The sequence below is a fragment of the Cavia porcellus genome, unplaced genomic scaffold (genome assembly GCF_034190915.1).
Source record: "Cavia porcellus strain 051 isolate PalLab524CR breed Dunkin Hartley unplaced genomic scaffold, mCavPor4.1 scaffold_13, whole genome shotgun sequence".
Classification (NCBI taxonomy): domain Eukaryota; kingdom Metazoa; phylum Chordata; class Mammalia; order Rodentia; family Caviidae; genus Cavia; species Cavia porcellus.
The window spans coordinates 57,426,615-57,450,544 of NW_026947496.1; the positions used below are offsets into that span (position 1 = coordinate 57,426,615).

At 38.6% G+C, this 23,930-nt stretch overlaps 1 pseudogene; it reads right to left on the minus strand.

The window, feature by feature from the left end:
- Nucleotides 1–2,790: 2,790 nt before the first annotated feature.
- Nucleotides 2,791–4,133, minus strand: LOC100731483 (dnaJ homolog subfamily A member 1-like; annotated as a pseudogene).
- Between the last annotated feature and the right edge of the window lie 19,797 nt (nt 4,134–23,930).

The window sequence follows — 23,930 nt, forward strand, 5'->3', positions numbered from 1 at the left end:
TTCCCATATCCCCCTCCTTTTCCCAGAGTAAAATCACTCTGCTAAGGGGAAGCTCACATTATACAAGTTCCTGGACAATGTTAGATTTTGTTAATAGCTATAGATCTTGTCGTAGGTTAAAAATACCAAATTAATAGTTTCCACACTTTGCTAGTTTCTAGGCTGTGCTTACTGCTATGTTATTGCTATGTTAGTGCTACTTTAGGCAGGGTGTCATTCCTGATGTAATCGGTTGTTCTCCCTTGTGTGAATCCACTGTTATTGTCTGGGGTTATAATCATCACCATAGTCCAATATCAAAGGACTGGATGCTGAGCCTAATAGAAATTTCTCATCCCTAATAAAATGGGAAGGTAAGATCTTGGGACACAAAGACCAAGAGGCAGCTACACCTAAAGAAAACCTCTAAGGAACAGACATTTCCTAGGAAAATCTCAATACTAGTGATGAGGTTACTTATCATAAGCAATTTACAAGCATCAAAACAGAAAGAGAATTAAAACTAAACAATAGAAAAATGGCAAGATGAAGCAAGATGCAACCCCAGACCTCAAGCTCACCCAGAACAAGTCCAGAGAATGATGAGACAAAGTAAATTGGAAGCCACCCATCTGAATTTTCTGAAATGGTAGCAGCAGAAGTAAAAGAAAAGATGATGGACGCTTTAGAGAAAATCAGATCAGAAATAATTTCTCAGGTAAAAAAAGAAATGATGATCTAAATGAAGGATGTGCTGAATGATTCTGGAGCAAACACTGATTAAAAAAATAGAAGAGCTTAGGAAAGTGATGAAAATCATGAATATCCATGAAACATTCAAACAGATATTTAGGAGAATAAAAATTCCATTAAAAGTATACACAGTTTATTAAATCAAGGTGAGGGCAGAATATCAGATCTAGAAGACAGTATTACAACCAGTGATCGTGTAAAGAAAAATTTATTGAAAATAGAAAAGGAGTATAAAAATAATCTTGCAGCCTCAAGGTGATATGATGATCAACATATGATTGAACAGAGTCAATGAAAAGTTAGAAGACTCTACAAAAAACTTACAAATATCTGTTCACAGAAATAATGGCATGAAACTTCTCAAGCAAGGAAAAAGTATTTAACATTTAGATATGTAGGGTATATAGGAGTCCAATTAGTCATGATTTAAGTAAATATACACAAAGGTATGTAATAATCAAGCTTGCAGAAGTTCAGCACAAAAATAGAATATTAAATATTGTCAGAAATAAAAAAGCAATCATCTATAAAGGAAAGACAAGAGTTACAACAGACTTTTTAAAAGAGATTAAGACAAAACAGAATACAACAAAACAGATCAGAAAAGAACAATGTAAGCAACACAGTATTTCTCCATAAGACAACCTGTAATTAACAGTAAGTACCATAATGTCTCTTTCATTGAGCATAACTTCATATACAATAATATCAAATTTAACAAAATAGTATAAAATCATTCAAAAGCATGAAAGTATTACAGGACATTCAGAACCAGATAGCAGATAATGAACAATAGCTACTATATTATCTCATTTTCCACAGAAAATTTGTTTATACTATCACACATAATAAAATTCAGTAAGATACAATATGATAGAAACAATAAACAGAAGAACAAAAGCATGGTAGGACTTCAAAGTAAGATGATATTAAATCAGCCCTGGCTATTATAATGTCTTGTTTTCTTCAAAATAGCTGTTCATACAATCACAAATAATAAAATCAAACAAACCAGGAAAAAACCATTCTGACTAATGAATGTGGACATCATAAGACTTCAAAGCAACGTAATGGGGAATCATGATTACTCATGTACTCTTACTATTTCATACACTAGAAAGACTATACGGTATTTATACATGTGAGTGTGATTCATTTCACTTATGAGTATAGTCTCAAGTTGTGTCCATTTATTTATAAATATCTCAATGTGATCATTCTTTATAGCTGAGTAGTACTCCATTATATAAAAATACCACAAATTTTTAACCCATTCCTCGGATGATGGACACTTAGGTTGTTTCCAAGATCTGGCTATTACAAATTGTGCTGCTATATACATGGGTGCACATATATCACTGTGGTAGGATGTTTTCAGCTCTTTGGGAATATGCCTAGAAGTATGATAGTTGGTTGAATGGGACTTTCAAATCCAGCTTTTTGAGAAATCTCCAGACTGATCTCCACAGTGGTTGCACCAGTCTACATTCCCACCAACAGTGCAGGAGAGTTTCTTTTTCCCCAGAGCCTCTCCAGCATTGGGTGTCAGTAGTTTTCTTGATCCTGGTCATTCTTTCAGGAATGAGATGGAATCTCAGAGTTGTTTTAATTTGCATTTCTCTAATGACCAGTGTTGATGAAAATTTTGTCATGTATTTATTTGCCATTTGTATTTCTTTATCTGAGAAGTGTGTATACATCTCAGATGCCCATTTTTGGATTGGGTCTTTGAATTTCGGGGATCTAATTTTTTTTAAATTCTTTATATGTTTTAGATAGAAGTCCTTTGTCTGAGGGACAGTTCACTAAGATTTTTTCTCAGTTTGTGGGTTTTCTTTTCACTGTGCTGGAGATTTCTGTTTGCCAGTTAAATACACTTTTAATCCATCGCTTAACAATGAAGGGTCCTATACTAAAGTCAACACATATACCTAGCATTTTGGTCTAAGCTTCTCCATGTATATGACTGGAATCAATTACAAAGCATGGCTGAATAGACACCAGGGTTTGATACTTTTTACAGGCGTTAAACTTCATCTTGCACACTGAAGTCATACAGGACAAAGTCAGAGTTTCTGTATTTGTGTTTATTCTTCATTTAAGTTTTAAAACTACTATAATTGAATATTGAAACAAAAACAACAGCAAGTAGTGAGCATATGATGATTACAGTCCTTCACGCGTTCACTACTGCACTAACCACCAGCAGTCAGTGGTGTTCGCTGGCCCCATTAAGAGGTCTGACACTGAACACCACCTCTGGGATGGTGTTCATCATCCTCATAGGCTTCTCCATTATAATGGTACCGTCTTTCCTGATTTGGATCAAAGTTCACTAGTTCTACCTGATCCATTTCATCAGTCTCTTCTACTTTCTTCCTTTCAGGTAAGAGTTTTTCCAGCAAATAAAGCCATTTTCAGGAAAGTTTATCTTAAATTCAATGATTAGACAACCCTTTTCAAATGGTCTACAATAAATTGGCATGCCTTCATTTAGCACACACTTGATGTCTCCATGCTTGACAATCTGGCCTGGATGGGAGGTGATGACTATGGTTTGGTTGTCAAGAGTAGATATTGGCTTCTGGAAGCCACACAGTGCTTCAACCAGTTGTATATCCATGCACATGAAAAGGTCTTCTGCCTGTCGAGTAAAAACAGCATGGTCCTTCTGATCTAACACAATGATAATATCTCCTGGCTCCAGTCCTGGTCCTTGGTCTCCTTCACCACGGCATGTTATCTTCTGACCATCTTTCATGCCTTTGTCAATATGAACCTCCAGAATCTTTTTCTCTCTAACTATCTTCCTTCCATGGCAGCTTTTACATCTATCTTTAGGGCTGATACATTCCCCATGGCCCTGGCACTCCATGCACACAGGCTGAATTTGCCGAACCATTCCAGGTCCTATCTGATGAATTCTTGTTTGCATTCCAGTACCTCGGCAGTTGGGACAGCACTGCACAGCTCCTTTCTTACTACCTCAGCCTGCACATTTGTCACACATCACATTCTTCTGCAGCGCTAGCTTCCTTGTGGCACCATTATGTAAATCTTTTAAGGTAACAGAGCTGATATACCACATTTTTACCTCTCCTTTCTCTCTGCATCCTTCCTCCTCTATAAAAAAACGTAAAGATATCCATGGGGGATCCAAAACCACCACCTGCTCCACCCTCCTTAATTGCCTGTTCTCCTCCTTTGTCATATAATTCCCTTTTCTTGCCATCAGAGAGAACTTCATAAGCTTGAAAAATCTGTTTAAATTTTTCTCCTTCATTTGCATTCTTATCAGGGTGGTACTTCAAAGCCAGTTTCCTGTAAGCCTTTTTCATTTCTTCTTGGGTGGCATTGGGCTTGACACCGAAAACATCATAGTAAGTGGTTTCTTTCACCATTTTCTACAGGCGGTTGAGGACTGCATAGCCGTGCACAGGCTGAGCAGCCAGGGCTCCTCCACCTCGCAACGCATTCTGGAAAGTTCCCTGGAGATTTCTTTTGATGTGTAGAAACTTTTTAATGAAACATGATCCCAGTTATTGATTCTGGGAAGTATTTGCCATGCGGCTTGATTCCTGTTCATGAATCCTCTACTACCCCTATGTCTTCAAGGTTTTTACCCAATTTGTCTTCCAATAGATTTAGTATTTCTGCTTTAATATTCAGATCTTTTATCCATTTAGATTTTAATTTAGTACATGGTGATAGGCATGGGTCTAGTTTTAGTTTTCAGCATATGGAGAGCCAGTTTTTCCAGCACCATTTATTAAAGAGACTCGTTCTTCCAGTAAACATGTTAGGCGCCTTTATCAAAGATGAGGTGGTTGAGTGTGTTGGTAGCTGTGCTATTCACCTCTGTTTTTATTGCAGTACCATGTTGATTTTACTATGGTTGCTTTGTAGTATAACTTTAAGTAAGGGATTGTAATACTTCCTGCCTTGCCTTTGCTGCTTAGAGTTGTCTTGGCTCCAAATGAATTTTAGGAATTATTTCTCTAGATGTATGAGGTATGTTGATTGTATTTTTTATTAGAATTGCATTGAATATGTATAACAATTTTGAGAGAATGGCCATTTTCACAATATTTGTTCTTCCTATCCATGAACAAGGGATGGCTTTCCATTTTCTGAGATCTTCTTTGATTACTTTTTTCAGAGTATCATAATTATCCCTGTATAGATCTTTCGCTTCTTTTGTGAGATTAATTCCTAAATATTTCATTTATTTGGGTGCTAGTGTGAAGGGTGTGGCTTCTCTCTTTCTCTCTCAGTGATTTTGTTGTTAAGTGTATAGGAATGCTATTGATTTTTGAGTATGATTTTGTATCCAGCTCAATTGCTGAATTTATTATATCAAGGAGACTTTCAATGGAGTTTTGGGGGTCTTCTATGTAGAGTATCATGTCATCTGCAAATCATGATAATTTAACTTCTTTTGTCCTGTCTTTACCCATTTTATTTCTCTCTCTTGTCTAAAAGCTCTGGCTAGTATTTCCAGTACAATATTGTACAGGAGTGGTGATAAGGGAGATCCTTGTCTTGTGCCTGATTTTAAGGTAAAGGCCTTCAGTTTTTGGCCATTTAATATGATGCTGCTGTTGGTTTGTCATAGATGGCCTTTATCATATTGAGGTAAAGACCATCTATTCCAAATTTCTGTAAGGTTCTTATCATGAATGAATGTGGGATCTTATCAAAAGCCTTTTCTGCATCTATAGAAATGTTCATATTCTTACTTTTGGCTTTATTTGATATGGTGGGTTACATTTATTGATTTATGTATGTTGAAACATTCCTGCATGCCTGGGATGAATCCCACTTTGTCATGGTGTATAATCTTCTTGATTATTTGCTGCATCCTGTTTGCCAATATTTATTCAGGATTTTTGCATCTGTGTTCATTAGGGAAATTGGCCTATAGTTCTCTTTTTTCATTAGGTCTTTCTCAGGTTTTGGTACTAGCATAATATTTGCTTCCAGCAATGACTTAGGAAGAATTATTTTCCTTTTAATTTCATTGAAGAGTTTGAGGAGTGTTGGCATTAAGTCTTCTTTGTATTTCTTGTAGAATTCCACAGTGAATCCGTCTGGGCCTGGGCTCTTCTTTGTAAGTAAGGACTTAATTATATTTTTAATTTCATTAATAGAAATTGGGTCATTCAGCAGTTTTACACCTTCTTTACCCAGCTTTGATACTTCGTATGTTTCTAGGAATCTGTCCATTTCTTCTGTTTTATCGAACCTATGAGAGTAGAGGTTTTTGAAACAGGTATTGATGATCTTCTGTATTTCCACAGAATCTGTAGTGATGTCACCTTTTTCATTCTTTATTGCATGATTTTGAGCTTTTTCTTTCTTTTTCTTAATTAGGTTGGCCAAGGGCTTATCAATTTTATTTATTCTTTCAAGGAACCACTCTTTCATTCATTTAGTCTTGGCATTGTTTTCTCAGTCTCTATTGAATTAATTTCTGCTCTGATTTTTATAATTTCCTCACTTCTTTTGACTTTGGGCTTGACTTGCTCTTCTTTTTCTAGATGTTTGAAGTGTAGTACCAAGTTTTTTATTGTTTATTTGTACTTGTTCTGTTTTCCTGATGTGGGAACGCAGTGCAATAAATTTTCCTCTGAGGACAGCTTTCATTGCACCCCACAGATTCCGGTTGTATTTGTATTTTCATTTGCTTGTAGGTATTGTTTAATTTCTTGTTTAATTTTCCCTGTGATCCACTATTTGCTCAAGAGTGCATTATTCAGTTTCCTTTGGTTTGTGGGGGTTTTGCAATTTTTTTATCATTAATTTCTAGTTTCATGGTGCTATGATCTGATAACATGTATGATACAATTTCATTTCTTTTGCACTTATTTAAAAACATTGTGTGGGCCACTATATGGTCTATTTTAGAGAATGTGCCATGTACTGCTGAGAAGAATGTGTATTCTGATGTTGTTGTATGCAACACTCTGTACATGTCTATCAAGTCCATTTGTTCACAGGTGTGATTCAGTTCTGTTATTACTTTGCTCATTTTCTGTCTGATTGGTCTCTCCCTTGGTGTCAGTGGTGTGTTAATATCTCCTGTTATAATTGTGTTATTGCCTATTTGACTTTTCATTTCTATTAATACTTGCTTTGTATAACTGGGTGCTCTGGAATTTGGTGCATATATATTTAAGATTGTTATCTCTTCCTCTTGAAGTTTTCCCCTAACCAGTATATAATGAACTTCTTTATCTTTTCTGATCATTCTTGGTTTGAAGTTCACACTGTCTGCAAACAGAATAGCTACTCCCACTTTTTGGGGGGGGGGTTCCTGTTGTATGAAGTATTGTTTTTCATCCTTTTACTTTCAGTCTGTGGGTTTCCTTTTAGGTTTGATGGGTTTCTTGTAGACAGCATATGTTAGGTGTTGTTTCTTGATCCATCTGCCAGTCTGTTTCTTTTAACTGGTGAATTGAGACCATTTACATTAGTGGCTATAGTTGTTATATATTGGCTTATTGTTGGCACATTATCTTTCTGCTGTTGCATCTTTATCTTTCCATTATTTTTAATTGTCTGCTTTGCTTAGTGGTTTTTTTTCTGAGTGTATCTAGACTGTTTTTGAGTATTCTTTGCAGGGTTGGCTTCATTCACCTGTTCTTTGTCATGGAAGTATCTTATTTCTCCATCCATTTTGAAGGACATTTTTGCAAGGTACATCAGTCTAGGTTGTAAATCATTTTCTTTTGGGATCTGAAATACTTCACTTTATGCTCTTCTTGACTTCATTGTTTGTGTTGAGAAGTCTGCTATGATTCTGATAGGTTTTCCTTTATAAGGTGAACTGTCTTTTTCTCTCTAATAGTTTTCAATATTCTATTCTTATGTTGGATTTCTGGGATGATGATTATTATATGCCTGGGTGTATTTTTATTTTTGTTATGACTATTTGGTGTTCTATTTGCTTCACTAATCCATTTGTCAGTTTCCATTCTCATGTTTGCGAAATTTTCAGCTATTATTTATGTGATAGCCTCTTGATGTCATATGTGTTATCCTCTTCTTTTTCATTTATCCCTATCAATCTTATGTTGTTTTTCTTTGCATCATTTTGCAGCTGTTGAGTTGTTATTTTCTGATTCTTTCTTATTTTTAAAAGATCTTTCCTTTCCTGTTCAACTAGCTGCAATCTTGTTTTCGAGGTCTGAAATTCTGTCTTCACTTTTGTTGAGGCGGTTTTGACAACTTTCAATGGAATTTTTGATTTCCTGTATATCTCTTTGAATCTGTTTGATGTATTGTTCATCCAAGTATTCTATCCTTCTGTTTTGTTCCTCTAACTTTTTCACTGTGTCTTACTTAGCATCTCTTTGTGTTCAGCATCTCTTTTCATTACTTTATGATTTCTTATTTTACCTGGGAGATTATTTTTAATTTGAAATCCTTTAAAGCTTTTTGGATTTGCTTCTTTATTTCAGTAGCTATTATTTCAGGTGTTTCACGTGTATGGCATAGATTTTCTTCTACATATATGGCTCCTAAGGTTTCGTTGAATGGCCTGGAGATTTGAGATTGCATTTTGGTCTTTCATTTTGTCATTTTACTTTATTTTCATGTTTTAAATAGTGTTCCAAAGCTTCCCCTAGGTGCGTTATAAATCGTCTCCTATTCTCTCAGCTCCTGGGACACTGTGAATGATGGTCTAAAGCTCTCCCTGGGCATGACAAATGCGCTGGAACTCACTTCACGTGCTCTCAACTCCCCTGATTAAAGAAGGTCACAGGGTGTAATCTAATCAGCCCTCAAAACCTCCCAAGCCTAGTCTAGTGTGGCTGCACGCTGGACACATCCTTGACTACTAGCAGCGATGATCTTAAACTTTCCTTGGGCTCGAGATGGTGAGCAGGAACTTAACCAGGCAGGTAGCCCAGTTCCCTCTTCCAGGTAGCACAGTTCCCTAGATTCAAAGAAGGTCACTGGGCATGGCCCAGGCAGGTCTGAATCCTGCCTAGCCCAGTTTAGTGTAGCTGCAAGCTAGGTGAGTTCTTGACCACTGGGAGCGATGATCTTAAACTCTCAGGGGCCTCAGGATGGCGAGCAGGAACTTACTCTGGCAGACAGCCCAGTTCCCTCCTCCAGGCAGCACTTCTTAATATACACTTCTTAATATAAATACATACACTTCTTAATATAAATCCTTAAGCCAAGGAGAACTTGGAGTGAAGTACCTGCAAACAGATTGATATACTCTGCAAAACTATCTTTCAAAATCAGTGGAGAAATAAAGATACTTCCATGACAAATAACTGAAGAAATTGATTAACACTAAAACAGCTCTCCAAAATGGTCTGAAGGGTATTTTATAAATTGATAAAGAAGACTGCAATCCCCAAATCACAAATTCTTCTTTTAGCAACTTGATTGGATTGAACAAAGTCTAGTGGGTTGGTAAAGCACAGTGTGTGTCAGTCAGCACATTTCCAGAGATGACTGGCATGTGGTTCAGTGAACTGAGCTAGGAAGGCTTTCCCTTTATGCAGATGCAACCGTTCAATTGACTGGGGCCCTGATGGACCAATAAAGCAGAAAGCAGATATTCACTTCCTTCATGGCAGGTAATTTTTCTGCTGCTGTTGTCCATGGGCCTCATGCTCTAACTTCTTCTAACTGCTTTGAGCACAGACTTATACTAGTTGCTCTCCTAAGGTCTTTCAAGCATTTAGCCTAAACTAGAACTGCATTTTCTCTCTTTTATTCTGAGGCTTCCAGTGTCTTAGAATGAACAGTTCTCTGCTTTCCTGCCTCTCCAGCCATTGTGTGACCTTTTAGTTTCTGTGATTATGCAAACCAATCTTAATACATTTCTGTTATAATTATATGTTTTGTTAGTTTGGTTTCTCTAGAGAACTCTGACTAATACACAATTTAAAAGCAAAACAAAACAAAAATTGTACTGGAACACCTGGAATTTTACATGCCAAAGGCCAAAACTAGACCCCTGTCACCATGCACTAAATTAAAATCAAAATGGGTCAAAGTTCTAAATATTAAAACAGACATGCTAAATCTGCTGGAAGAGAGAATAAGCAGAACTCTTGATGACATAGGTATAGGCAAAGACTATGAAAAGATTTGAATTGCACTGGAACAATCACAAAGACTGGGACTCATTCTATTAAAAGACCTTTTTGCAGCAAAATAAACCAAGAGAGTAAAAAGACAATTCACAGAATGGGGAAAAGTTTTTGCCAGTTGTTTCCCAGACAAAGGACTAATATCTCAAACAATTAAGAATTGAAAAAAAATTAGACTCTTCAATTCATATATGATAAAATGTTCAACATCAGTCATCATTTGAGAGACGCAAATCAAAACAACACAGAGGTAACATGTAACTCCAGAAAGGGTGCTTGTTACCAAGAAATCAAACAAAAACAAATGATAGTGGATTGTGGTGAAAAAGAAACAATTCACCACCACTGATGAGAGTTTAGACTGTTGCAATGACTGTGGATATCACTGTGGAGATTCCTCCAAAAACTAGGATTTAAGGTCCATTTGACCCTGCTATTTCCTTTCTTGATATATTGCCAAAGCATTAAAATCATCATATCACAAAGATACATGCACATCTATGGTTATAGTAGCACACATTTTAATGTCTAAGTCTTATAAACAGTACAAATACCAGGGAATGGTCGAATGGACATTTTTAATATAGTGGAGTACTACTCAGTCATAAAAAACATAAACAAGACATACCTAGGTAAATGAATGTGGCTTTAGAACACAGTCTTAACCAAAATAAATTGGATTTGCATATGCTAATATTACATTGTCTTTGGTGTGAGAAATTGAAATTATAAATACATAATAGATATTGTGAAAAAGGAACAAATCATTCAACCTGAAGGGGAAAAGAAGAAAAATGAGAAGAGAAATGTAAAATGGAAGCAAAGTTTCTATAATGAAGGAAGGGAAGGAGGGAGGAGAGGATAATAGGGAGGTATAAATCAAGATATATCATCTGCAAGTCCAAGTTCCCTATGATGAATGTGATCATTTCTATGTCTAAATAATACCAATAAACTGAACTAAAAAAAAACATTCAGTCCTATCCCTGAAGGAACTACTTTTAAATAGATTTAGTTTGAATGTTTGCTTTTTAAAACAAAATGTATACATATATATAGAAGAATTTACTTAATGCATAGTTTAAGAAGTTTCCAGAAAGTGAATACACTCACATTATCAGTGTCCAATTCAAGACCTAGAACATTGTTATCATCAGAATCTCATTTATTTTCTGTTAGTCATTACCCTATGTCTACATGTAGTCATATCGTGTCTTCCAATGAGAGAGACTAGCTTTTCTTGTTTTAAAAAAATTTTAGTAGTTAAAATTATATATATATATATATATATATATATATATATATATATAACATTTGCCTATTTTTTGTTCAAAAATACTATTATTTTATGTCATTGTAGTTTGTTTCTACACACTCAGCTATATTTATAGCCTTTTGGTATTTACTTTTTATTTTGAGAAAAGGCTTGCTAAGTTGTTAAGTTGCCAGGCTGGGCTTCAATTTGCCCTCCTCCTGTTACAGTCTTGACATATATTATTCACACATAATTCTATATATGCATGTCTGTATCTATATTACATTGTACATTCACTATATTTAAATCCTATGTCAGAATATTATTTTCAAAGTTGTGGCCTACCTTCATATTTTTAATCTACAATAATTTAGTTTTTGGCTTTCTTAGTCACTTTTTTACTCATTGTTGAGGCAACATACCAATGCCCAAAGTTAGGGAAGGAAAGGTTTATTTCTTACAGTTCTTGGCAGTTTCAGACCATGCTCAGTTGGCTCCCAGGCAGTGTGGCATGGCGGGACAGCCCTTCATGGCTGCTGCAAACAGTAAGGTGTGAACCTGCAACATAGAAAGACACACCTTCTTCCCACCAATACATCATATCCTGGCCCCATCCATGGATGGGTGAAAAACTTAACCACCAATCCAAGTGCTAGACAATGAACCAATCACAAACACTAGATTTGGTTGAGTCCATAATTGCACAAGGCTTGGGGGCCACTGACATAAACCATGACAAGGGCCAATTTGAAATGAATATTATTCTGTCATAAAAAGATTAACATTGATAAAAAGATTAATATTGATTTTTAATTTTTGAAATGTATTAATTCTAGCACTGTTTAACAGGCTATTTTTGCCCCTAATTGAATTACCTTAGCACTTTTGTAGAAAATCAATGATCTGAAGAGTTGTATATCTATTTCTGGATTCTCTTTTTCGTTCTATCAATCAGGATCTCTAATATTACTCTAAATTTCAGTACTTTAGGCTAATATTAAGTCTTGAAGCTAAGTAGTACAAATCTTTCAACTCTGTTCTTCATTTTAAAAATTTTTAATTTGGGTTTTTACACTTTCATATAAAGTATAAAATCAACTTGTTAAGTTCTCAAAGAAATCCTGCAGGGATTTTGACCAATTTCATGTTGACACTAAAGATCAATTGTAGAAAATTGACTTCATACTATTTAGTCTTCTGATTCATTAGCGTAGTTTAGTTCTGCAATTATTTAGTTGTTTTATAATTGGACTCAGCTTTTCATAGTTTTGCATAAAGATCTTGAGCATATATTGCTAAATTTATTTCTAATATTTTGTATTTTGAGGCCTTGATAAATAGCACTTTAAAATATATGTGAAGTTTGAATTGCACTTTGAAGATACACAGGAACACAATTGATTTTTGCATATTGACCTTGTATCTTTAGATCTTGCTAGACTCACTACTTTTCTTAGGTTTTTTTTTTTTTTGATTTTTAAAAATGTTCTCTACAAATCAATGTATTTTGCATGTAGTTAAATAAAGGTAGTTTTCCTTTTGAACTATCAGAACTTTGAGGAATTGTTTTGCTTTGGTAGCTGTGTTGCATGGGAACTATAAATTTTTTTTTTGTCAGGGTAAATACTGTAGTTGGTCAGGCAGACTGCTAAGAAAGATGGGATTCACTTCTACTCTTTAAAAAAAAAAGCCCAAACTAATTTAGCTATAACTCAGCTGAACACTCTTAATCCCCTTCTCTAAAATTTCCCACAACCAACTACTTTTATTTAAAAATGTGACAGTCAAATTTACTGAGACCAGGAAAAACTCACTTATGCAACAATATTTCACATATACGTAGGAGAGAGCAAAGTCTTGTTTCCTGCCCTACCCTCTCTGCAAATTGGGTTTATTAGGGTTTAGCTGTAAAATAATTTCCTCCTTCCCAGTCTCAGGCATTCAGAAGAGGAACTTTTGGAAGATGATTGGATCAGGAGTGTGTTTTACTCATCAGTGGATTCATCCATTAATGAATTTGTAACTAACTGAACTGTTAAGAGTTGGGGCTGGGCTGGAAGGGTAGGTCACTGGGAATGTAACTGGGATGTTGTATTTTTGTTATCCCAAATCTCTCTGTGCTTTCTAGTTGCCACAGGTTGTCCAATTTTTCTCTGCCATGGTCTTTCACTTTGTAATTACAGCCTTGGAGCCAGCAGACCAGAAATCTGAACCTGTGAGTAAAAATAAATCTCATCTCCTTTAAATTGCAGGTGTGGGATATTTTTTTCCTAGTGAGTGGAAAGTGCCTAGTACACGGTCTTTACACCATACAGCTAAGTCAGGTGGTGTTGACAAAGGCTTTAGTAACTATACTGATGCTAGCTAGGTCGTGCCTGAGTCCCCTAGGCACAGGACCCACATAGTTTTAGGTCTGCACTGGGGCCCATGCTGTGGCTGGTTGTGATGCAGTACACATGCAGTTGTGTACTGGAGTACAGCCCTCTGTCTGATGCTGGGGCAGCTCTAGAGCTCTACCACTGAGCAGTAGTTGGGGGACAGGTGGTAAACACAGTTCCTTGGCTACCAGAGCTGACACTAAGCAGGGTTATTCCCATATTTCACAGCCACTGGTACCTGCCCTATTTTGGGAGGAGAAAGGATGTACCCCAGGTTCACTTCAAGGCTGGAACTAGTGCTGAGGAGTCTTGGGTCTGTGCCACAGGTGCACAGGTCTCTGATGCTGTAGGGATACCCTAGAGGCTTCAAGGACCTTTGGCTGCAGGCTAGGTGTTACATGTGTTGGTCCCAGAGCGCTGAAGGGGTATTTTTGCAGGTCAGGTGCCAAAGAAAAGAAAGCATGTGGAGCCAACATCAACAGCAAGCCAGCATCTTTATTGTTCAGCCTATATGGCTGTTACCAGCCCTTACATTCTGTGTTCTGTCATAACCAGAGTTATGGATTAAAAACTGGTGGTCTACTCAACACCAGCTGAATTAAATCAGTATGGTGCTGAGTATAGATGTTCCACCTGAGAAAAGTTGCCAGCATAAATGGAGACAGGGAGAAGACGAGGGAGGCATTGTGGGTTTCTGCAAGTGTTGCTGTTTGAGCCGTTGGTTCTCCTGGAGGAGCTTGTCATGACTAGCTTCCCCAGTGTGAGTTTGACCACTGACATCAGAGGAGCTCAGGACCTTGTTGTTGAGAGTGGCTGTGGTTCATTTTGGGGGAGCTCTGGTCTTTACATTGAGCATCACTTCCTGGTTCTGGAGGGGAAGATGTGTGCAGTTAATCTCCAGAATGAACTCATCACGCTGGCTTTCTGGCATGTACTTGACTGTACTTATTGTCGGAGGAGCTCGGGACTTCCATGTTGCTGAGGGTGGCTGTGGTGATTTTCAGGACAGCCTTGGTTCTTATTTTGAGCGTGACCTCTCAGCTCCAACATAGAACCCTCAATCTATCAGCAAAGCTCCTTCAGCTTGCTGGCATAGACTTTCTAGCTTTCACTGCTGACCTTTGGGCCTTCCCAGCATGTATCCGTAAAAGAAATTGGCATGAGTTCTTCTGGTGGGCTCTAAACCTCCAGTTGAACTTGTGGGAGGCATTGTCATGGGCTCTGGGGTTTCATCTGGATGCATCCAGGACATTTCAGTGGGATCTAGGCCCTTGGCTGGATACTCTGTGTCTTAAGTGTTGTGGACAGATTTCCTGCACTTTCTTATGTTTAACTGGGTGACCATCATAAAATAATATAAATTCTGTGTCCTGATTCTAATTTTTCTCCTTACAACCCTTGACTATAACAACTATGTAGTGCATACATAGTTGTTTATGCTGTCATGCTTATATAAGGGCATCCTGTACACATGTGGCAGACAGCAAGGTTGTATCCTTATAGGTCCTCAAATACCCCGAGTTTTGAAGCAATCTGCTGTGGCTCCTCACATCTCACTCCCTCTAAGGTCAGGGCATGTCTTCATGGGCTTCTTGTGCCACTCTGCATAGAGACCACAAAAGCAGTAAGGGACCATGACATTACCACTCACCCCTTTGTCACCAGAGCACAGCTTGTGGAGACCCAGTGCCACATGGACCACAAGGATTCCTACCACTGGGTGAGAAGATGCTGCTGTAAGACCCTAATAATGGAAACCTCTGCATCTATTTCCTGTAAGGCTTCTTGTACCTACTTTTGGTGCTCAGGGATAAAAATGCAACATTCTGCCTACAAGAGGACACAAGTACATCCTTGTACTGTAGTTAGCAAATCAAGGGTTATGTGGTTTTGCAGAACAACTGTTCTCATTTGGGAAATTTTGTCCATGAGAAACATCAAAGACTGGCATATGCCATTCAAGGCCTGAGCCCTGTATTGAGCAAAAGATTCAATACAGAGGACTATATCTATGGTCTCTGCCTCGGGTTTCCTCAAAGTCACCAGATGAAGCTATTAGGCTGCCTGTTGAGTACAGTATCACTTGTGATACACAGAATCCCAATTGTGGGGAGTGTCTGTGGTGGTGGGACTGATAATACCTTTAACATGTGGAAATCCCCAGATTCAGTGTCCTGTACAGTATGCAATGGAGCAATCAGAGAACACTGTACCAGTAAACTTGTAGCCATCCCACCAAGTGCTTGTATCATTCATCAGTAATGTGTGGTTACACAGGTGATATCCACCCCATGGTTCAGTTGCCTACTGATGTATTCACCTGTTGAATACAAAGTGGGGCTATATTCAGTATGTTACTTGGTTCCTTGTCATCCACTCCCAGCCATTGGGCAAACCAGGCCCCGTGCCCATGGGATGGTCATGCTTTTCCAGATCTGTGCCTCAATAACCTGGTGTTACTGATCCTGGGCAGAGTTGGTCTGGGTTTTCTATGTCCAATTACTCCAACTGAGCAGGAACGGTGGTACAGTATTTCACAGGAGGCCGCCCTTGGCTGTATCAGTCAGTTTGGGACCTGATCCAACAATGTGATTGCTTGGTGCATACAGGCAACATGTGGGCCCAGGAGATGATCTGTTAGGATTGCTCATCCTGGTCAGTGGGACAGCAGAGAATGAGGAACTATTTTGTAGGGAGATCTTGCCCATCTGAAAGGATGTAGGCCTATCCTACACCCTGAGATAGGATTGTGGGCAGAATCACTTTACCCCCAGCTTAGAATACTAAACCTGGGTCCCCACTGCTACTGGGGGCAGAGGAGTTGGGCCAAGGTCCACCACTCCTCAGGAGATGTGCCAAGCAGCCATGATGTCACTGCCTTTCAGAATGATGACTACAGTAGCAAGTGGAGAGTATGCCAAGGCCCTTAAGGGTCATCCTGAAATCTAGGGCTGTACTTCTATGACATGTATTAGTCTTTCCCCCAAGGACTCCAAGAGGAATGAACACCCAATTGTTCTCAGGTTGGCGTATGGGCCAATCCCAAGTCCACTGATAGCAGATTCCTAGCTGCGTAGGTTCCAAGGCCTTTTCATCACCTTAGGGTCTCACTCTCTGAGTCAAATATCAAGATGGGCTGGCTGTGCTTTCAAAATGCAATACAATGCCATATATCGGGCTAATCACTGAGTAATCGGGTCCCTTGAAGTAAGACTCACATCCACCCAGAAAACTTTGGAATCAAATAGATCAGTTTGGCTTTTCGGATCCTGTTATTCTGTAGTTCCTTTCAATCATACCATCAGCCTGCAGCTGGTAAGGCGTATGGAAATATCATATGACATCATTGTCTTTGTGGTGTTGAGGGATTTTTTTTTTGGGGGGGGTCTAGAAATCAAACTCAAGACCTTGCACTTGCCAGGTAGGCATTTGTACTGCTGAGCTAAATCCCTGGTCCCTTTCTTTGACTCATTGTTGTACCAGGGACACTGAGAAATGGATTCAGACACCATCCATAGGGGCATTCCATATGCAGCAGTCAACCACTGCCATGTTTTAATGTATGAATTTGGCTGGCAGAGGAAATGGGGCAGGAAAAGCTACACTTGCGGCTGTATCTACACAGTCAAAGCGTATCTGTGTTCCTGCCAGAGAGTCAGGGATCCAGGATAATCCATGGCCATTGTTGGGATGCTCATGGTATCTTGCCAAGTTCTGTGGGCACCCTTGTTCTCTAGGTGCTGGTGCACCTAGAGAAGAAATAGGCATACTGTCAACATTCCTTTACTGCAGCCTTTGACTCAATGGGAGTCAAGTCCAGGTGCCATCTCTGTGCTACTGCTTGCCCGTTATGTGGTCCTACATGTTTTAGTTTCTTAAACAGCCATGGGTCCACGGCAGAAGATAGCCCTTGGAAAGTGGCTTCCCTTATCAAGGCATCTGTTAAGTCACTTCCTGGTGAGAGAAGGGACTTATGTTCTGAAACTTGATAAATTACATGATTAGCTATTTTGGTCACACCACTATAAAGCTTGCCGTAGGTCAGTGCCTCAAATGATTGCCCTATCTGCCAATCCTCACCTACCCAATTCACCAATCAAAGTGTCAGCCCCCTAAAACCATCCCAACTGTCCATGTAAACATATAGGGGGACTTCTTCGTGTCCCCTACGAGTAGTCACACTGCCCACAACACTGCCCATTGACTTGACCTTCCTGTTATGGTTTCAAACCAGAGGATTTACATCCTAGACTAGACAGTGTCTACTATACATTGTAAGGTTGTACAGTGACAGGACACATTGGTATACCAGGTATCAGTCAGAGGCCCCTTTTTCCTTTCTGTGTAGGGACAGGTGACATGCCCTGTAGTCTGGTGCCCTGCATGATTTTCTGTGTCATATATTTTATTGGTCTAGACACTGTTTTTTTTTAATTTGGCTGCCAGCATGCTTTCTGAAAAGGAGGTCCACTGCTGCAAGTACATCCCCCAGTATGTGAGAGTGTGCCTGGCTACTCCACTTCTGGGATGGGATGTTCATGTATGGACCCAGCCCTCTATTGGGTATTTGACCTGTACTTCCACTATGATCCTCTCAAAGTCGTGCAGAGAAGCACATACAGCTGTTGATCAGGGAATACTGGTTTCTGAGTCCTTTTCACAGTGGTGAGTGAAGCCCAATAGGTAATTCTGCTTCTGTTGCTTTTACCATAGATCGCAGCCAAACCCAACATCCTCTATACTCACTGTTAGGGAAAATGGCAGTGGATAGCCAATGACTTAGAGGTTTATCAGACTACCCTCTTTGAGTCCTGAAAAGCAGCCTCACCTACATCTGTCCGGTCTCATGTCATGCCCTGTGGATCATCTGTTATAAAATGTACAGCAAGGTAACTAGACACAGTATATATGCCAAAGCCCAGTAAGCTCAGGTATGTCTCCAGTTGGTGTACTGTAATTGGTATGGAATATGCCTGTGTTTTATTGATAACATATCAGGGATTACTTTTATCTTACCTGACAAAATAACATTCAAGATTTTGATAAACAAGCCAGGCCCCTAGACATTGTCTTCATTGATAGCCTACCGCCAGACCAGCAGCTATTAAATCTGCAGTGCAATCAGAGGTTAACATAATATCATCAACATAATGGAATAGTGATACAGAGTGTGGCTTGGTCCAGGTGGCCAAGTCCTCAACCACAAGACTATGACACACAAAGTCTGGCTATGCAAATAGCCTTGTAGCAACTTCTGGAAGGTCCATTGCCTGCCCTCTCAGGTAAGACAAATTTCAGGCATTATACCAATGATAATATGGCACTAGCCAAATCCACAGCATAATGGTATCAATCCAGCATAACACTGTCACATGCAATGTAGAGGTTGCTTTGTTCATTTCCTGGTAATAAACAGCCATTTACCACTTCCTATCCAGCTTCCATATAGGCCATCCCGGGGAGTTAAAAGGGCTATATGCCAGGTGTGTCACACCTGCCTCTTCCAATTTCAAGATGATCTGTCCTAGTTTCTCATGATCCACAGGCAATCAATATTACTTCAGGCACACAACCCACATATTCTGATGGAGCATCAGCAATGCATGGTGTGGATGTCCTCAGACTATGGTTTTTACCATGTGGACCAGAAAGTGGAATTTTACCTGCATGGTGTTAAGCCAAGCACTAATCAGTATGTCCAGCTGTAGAATATAGTCAACAACCAGGGAAACACAGACATCATAAGGATACAAGTCCAAGTGTCCATTGTCACTTGGTTATCCAGACTGTGATATAGTGACCTCCATATTCTTCTACAGAGGTCCTGTAAAATGGTCTCGGTCACCATATATTAGCATTAATTTGGTCCTGATGTTCACCAATACCAGTACACATAAATAGGCATTTAAATATGACCAGTAAATAGTCATTTTCCACATGTGGCCTCCTGTCTCCTGGGGTCCGCATTAACTGGTCACTGTAGCCTGCTTCTTAGTCTGAGTAAAGGGATTCCAGTATCATGTCCTCCTGTTTCACCAAGGCTGCTTTGACTTTCAAGCCCATCAGCTGGTATTGTTGTGAGGGTGCAACTGCAACCACAGGGGCAGCATCACATCCAAAAGCTGCCCATCTATCTTATCTGTGGCTAAGCCAGCAGCCATCAGGTTCATCTAAATTTGGTATCAGCTGATCTACATAGGCCCATCTCTGGGGGCTTGGCCCTGTTTGGCTGTGGGCCACAGAATTTTTTTTCTTCTGTTGGACAGTATTTATAGGTCTTGCCTTACCTTGGCCTTTTACTTCCATGTCTTCCAGGCAGGGGAAGGCGTTTACAGTATTGTAGGTGGGGAGACCTGTGGATGGATATAATAGTCTACTGATTGTGTCCGTTTGAGAAGTTTAGAAGCAAAACTAAGATGACTCAGCAATTCTTCACGCTAGGCTGTAGAGAATATGCCCGCTGGTGCCCCAATGCCTGGGCAGTATAAAAGGGACACCAGGAAGGACTGATGGTTGCTGTTCTTTGGAGAGGCTCACATCTTTGCCTTCAGCTTGGATATGTCTCCTGGCTTCTAGCACAACTCTGTTGTCAGGTGTAGATTCTCCAGCCTTACATTATAGACCCATCAGCCTCCTGATATGGACTTTCGTAGAACACGCTGCAGTGCACTCCAGACCTCTGAATCTTTCAGCTGCCTGTGTGCAGATACCCTCTGCATGGTTCCTTATCCAGCTCTGTGGCTGACCAGCATAAACCAATCTTGTAATTGCTTATGCATTTTTATATCTTGTGTTGTAACTGTTTCTTTGGTCTTGACTGATACAAGGGGGTAAGAAGGCTACCACTGTCCCAAATGTGCCAATTGGGTGTCATAAACAGCTCTTCATCAGAGCTATAACACTGCATTGTGAAATCATTTGTTGCATGTCCATTTCTCATAACACAGTTACTACGATTGGGTTGGTTGTCCTTTGCAGCTAGCCTATCTTCTGGAGAAACTCTCCTGCCTCTTGCCTCACAAAGCAGAAAAGAGTGAAAAAACACCCAAGCCCAAACACCCAAGCTCACTGACTCACAGTAAGAAACGATCACAGGCCCTGGTCTGTTTTGTCTTGGAAATAGATACTAAATTTATATGATCTTTGAGGCAGGAAACCTATGGAATGATGGCATTCAATTTGCAGATGAAAAGTGATAGCTCTTTCTATAGGTAAACAGCCCTTTTTAGAGTTGAAAATGGTTGGCCTTTCATAGATGAAAAGGCCCTTTTCATGACATGAAATTTTGTGATCTCTGTGTGTGAAAGAGAGAGAGAGAGAGAGAGAGAGAGAGAGAGAGAGAGAGAGTGTGTGTGTGTGTGTGTGTGTGTGTGTGTATGTTTTTGCTGGAAGGGGAAAAAAAACGGAGTGAAGTTTGTGTCTAGAGGTTATAATTTTTCTTAAAAGTACAATTTTAAAATTATGATTGGCTTGGTCTCCTTTCTACCTGTATTTACTTCTTCTGTGCCACCTCAGGCCTCCACAATTTCAGAAATTTGTTCACAGTCACACAGCTAAAAAATAGTAAAACAAGGTCTGTCACTCTGGAGAATTCTTTCTACAATTTTACATTCTGTTTTTGTCAGCTGCATCTGATTATAAGCAGAATCCATGTGCTGATCATTAATAGCAGGTTTATAACACCAGCCAGTCTAACATAGCACCTGCCAAAATTCCCAGTCTTTATGTTTCCAGCCAGCTTGGGCCAGAAGCAAGATTCCTGTGGTGCAGCCCAGGGGCAGAAGTGGCACACTAACTATTTTGACGCAATGTCTTTTGTTGAAGGCTCATGTCTTCATGTTCAGCAGCACCTGGGTCTATAACTACTCCGCTCCTTGGATTCTCCGTTGCCCCCTCAACTCTGGGCAGATGTATGCGTTTATTTCTTTGTTACTGGCTTCTGCTGGACACACAGACACACACACAAACACAGTAACAATCAGCATCAATAAGAAATGATGCAGTCCTCTGATAGTCTCATGGGCTCTAAGATTAGGTTTCCATGCCTCCCAACTATATGTTGGCTTTTTCCAACTGTCCACATCACATATTAAGACCAAAGTCATTCAGGGGACTAACAAATCAGTCTATATATCCAGGACAGTTACGATAGAAACATGCATAATTTATTTAAAATTTTATATTATAAATTGGTGTTATGTGTACATATAAATTGTGTATTTGTGTTGTTGTGCATTTCGGATTAAACTGTGACCAAATGCATAAGTCTGTGACAATTACCAAGTATCATTTATTGTACTGAAGGAAAGATATTGTGTCCACTTGGTATGTCCAATTAATGTTGTCTATTGGACAGGGCATTGTCTATGTAATTAACCCTGTAATAGCAACACACTCAGACTTAAAAACCCTGTGATCCTGTGCATGTTATGTAACTTCTCATTCATTGGCAAAATATTATGAGGTCAACATGATATGGCATATCAAGTGCCTAATACCTCCAATCACTTAAAGGAAAGATTGATAAAACTACTTACGTTATGACTGCCAGAATTAATACTAAAGACACAAGTTAAGTTAGTTTATAAAATCATCTATCCATATGATGTATTTAATAAGATGCAATTATAATACTACTTTCTACCTGGCAGGATCATAATAGCACTTTGTTCTTTAGGAGTCAGTTTGTTGCACAGTTTAAAAAATACTTTTTTAAGAGAAAAATTAATTAGTAATTGTAACTGAAATCATTGATGGGACTTTAAAAAAGTAACAATGCTTCTTCAGCATTTGTGAGAATCCCATTCACAGTTTTAAATTAAATTATGATTCACATGTAATGCCAGGCACAGATTTCAAATGTTCATTCTGATGGATTTGAACAGTTGTACACATCTAGGAGTTCTGTTTCATTACCCTCCTACTGCTTGTCAGCTCATTCTCTCACTGCGTCCATGTACTGCAGTTCCAGGCAGCACAGATTGCTTGTGAAGTTCTTTGACCCCACGCGAGGCTTCATGGAGTACATAGCCTTCTGCATCAGCTTCTGCTATACAGCATGATGTTGCAGTTCATCCATATCGTTGCATGTGAGTAGTCGGTTCTTTTTTATTGCTCACTGGCATTCAATTGCAGAATATACTACAAGCTCACTCTTCAGAGAAAGGCCCTGGGGCTGCTTTTGTTTTTGTTTTGACTGTTATAAGCTAGGCTGGTAAGAATATTAAGTCATTTTTGGATAGCTTTTCATGTATTGCACTAACAGCTAAGTGCAGAATTGCTATTTGATAGGGTGTTGATATATCTCATCTTATAAGAAACTGCCAAACATGCATCCAAAGTTGTGATATTTAATGTTCCCACCAGAATGCACAAAAGTTTCAGTTATTCCACCTGCTTACCAACATTTGCAATTTTTAATCATTTACATCTAGCAATTTCTAGTGTACATAAATTTGAATCTCACAGTGGTTTTATTTTGTGTTTGCTTAATAATTAGTGCTGTTAATTTTCACATGCTTATTACATATGTATTTTTCCATAATAAAGTATCTATTCATACATTTGCATTTTGCTTTTTTATTACTTTTTTGTATTGATTTGAAACATATATAATGTGATAAATAGATAGATAGATAGATAGAGACTATGAAGACACTATTTATAGTAGATAAATCTTCTGCCAGATATAGGTATTACAAATATTTACTTCAAGTCTCTAGATTGCATTTTTATTTTTTAATCTATATTTTGATGATTCCAAAATACCTACTGTAAAAATATTTTTTTAGTATTTGAAGTGTTTTGAGATCATAAATATGTTCCTAGAAAGTTTTATGCTTCTGGATTTTAACACTAGGTGATTGATCCTGAAGTTAATTTTTGTGAAAAGCAAAAAGTACTAAGCAATGCTCTTCTTTAAAAACAGTTAGATTTTTAATATCTGTTATTAAAATGTTTTCTTTCCTCTTCTTATTTTTATAATTATACCAATATAATATTATCATTGTTACTCTCACTTCATACACAATTTTGAACTTTTAAGATTGCATCCTTTAAGACAGATTGTTGGCGTTTAATTATCAATTTTAGAAGCAGCTTGTCAATTTCTTTCAGTTCTTGCTGTGATTTTGTTTGGGGCTGTAGGTCTCTCTGTTGGTTTTGATGAGAATAAATGTTGATGTCATTTAACTCATACTGACCTATGAAATTATACATGACCTCTGAACATAACGGAACTATTATAACTCCCAACCTGCTAGATGTTCAATATGCTGTTTGTGTTCTCCAAAATCAAAGAATGAACTCTAAGTAACAATGGAGAGTAAGAGGAGGAAAATTTATTGAGAGGAGAGAGGCAGATACACTTTTGAGGCAAAATGGGCCCCAAGTGGGTTTCTATGGACCCTACTTCTCAGGGGAAATTTTACAGAGTGCAACCACACG